This window comes from Rhinopithecus bieti, unplaced genomic scaffold (assembly GCF_001698545.2).
Source record: "Rhinopithecus bieti isolate Rb0 unplaced genomic scaffold, ASM169854v2 scaffold_24392, whole genome shotgun sequence".
NCBI classification, from domain to species: domain Eukaryota; kingdom Metazoa; phylum Chordata; class Mammalia; order Primates; family Cercopithecidae; genus Rhinopithecus; species Rhinopithecus bieti.
This window is the reverse complement of record NW_016812542.1, coordinates 1413002-1414522: the sequence shown is the minus strand read 5'-3', so window position 1 is coordinate 1414522 and position 1521 is coordinate 1413002.

Here is a 1521-nt window from a genome sequence, read left to right as displayed (position 1 = left end):
CCAGATCCATCCTCTAAGCTCCTAAATTCTGATAATCCCACTCTTCTCTCAGGTTTTTCCAGTCTTAGGGGTGGTATTTTCTTCCTTAAGTTATTCATCTCTGGGTAGTCTCAATGTCTCTTTTACGCTCTTTTGACTTTCCACTACCTGTGTAAACAATTTTCTGTATTAAGTCACTTTCTTTCTTTTCTTTTCTTTCTTTCTTTTTTTTTTTTTTTTTAATAGTGCAGATGCAGAGAAGAGGAGGTCAACATTGACTGAGCCTCCCATGAAAGGAATTTGTTACACCCTTCCAAACAAACGCCTACACCAACAAGGATCCAGATCCTTGGAAGGTGCACACAGAATCCTCCTCATTTGCATCAATGCATTGATCTCTATCTAAGGGCAGTATTTATCTAGAAATGATCACCCAATACCCACCAATTTTGTGAAGCTGGACATTAAAGCTCTCACTTACATTTTAAGTCAAATGTGGGAGTGTATTGCAGCAGTATTAAAACCTCTGTCAGAGTATCACAAGTATCAATGAGAAGATTTTAAATTGATTTTCCTGTTTGAAATAAATTGGTTGTTTTCTTTTTCAAATGAAACCAGGTAAAAGTTGGCATTGCCTTAATTTGGTAGAGTCACAACATAAATTCTTCCCCAACCCAGTCTTTCCCAAGTCCTCATAATTTCCTCCTATTCTGAATCTAATCAAGTTCATCCATTGACAAATGATATCCCTGCTCTACTGAAAGTTCAAAGTTGGCTTATAATTTTTACAAACTTCAAAGCAGAAAGTACATATTCTTTGGAACTCGATAGATGTCGGGTTAAATCCCTGCTCCGTTACAGTCAGTAGTTGCTTAATTTCTTTAAGGCTGTTTCTTCATCTGAAGACTGTAGATAAACTGACTACCCAGTAGGGTCAAGTGAGGATTAAATGAGATAATGTACATAATGCATGAGCACTCTGCTTAACAAAGAACAGAATAGCTTAAAAAAGCTTATATAGCTCTTACTACTTTTTCCTTTCTTGTGTGACTTCAACTGAGTTCTTTCACTTTGCTAACTTTTACCTTTTAAACTCAGAGTTGTGCAAATGAAATGAGATGCATGAGTAACTTTTTTTGGAATGGATTAAACTGTGTGCATGTAATCATAAACAAACCTTATTCATTCTCACCATTGCCTCTTTCAATAAATTCTATCAAAATTTTCGTCCCCTTCCAAGATGAAATCCTGGGCAAATTGCATGGACATAAGACTTTCAGATGTTTAGAAAGAGCAATGCTGAAGGTCCAGTCTCTTAACCAATTTAAAGTACTTTTCCCTCTCTGAATGCCTGGTGGCCTCAAGCTGGTGAACTGTAGAAAGGTGAACTGGGAGGGATGGGGCTCTGTATCTTCACCTTCTTCTGTCATACAGTTTGTATTAGGGTTCTCTAGAGGGACAGAACTAATGAAATATATATATCTGAATGGAATATATATATTCCATATATATAATATATAATATATACATTCCATTATATAT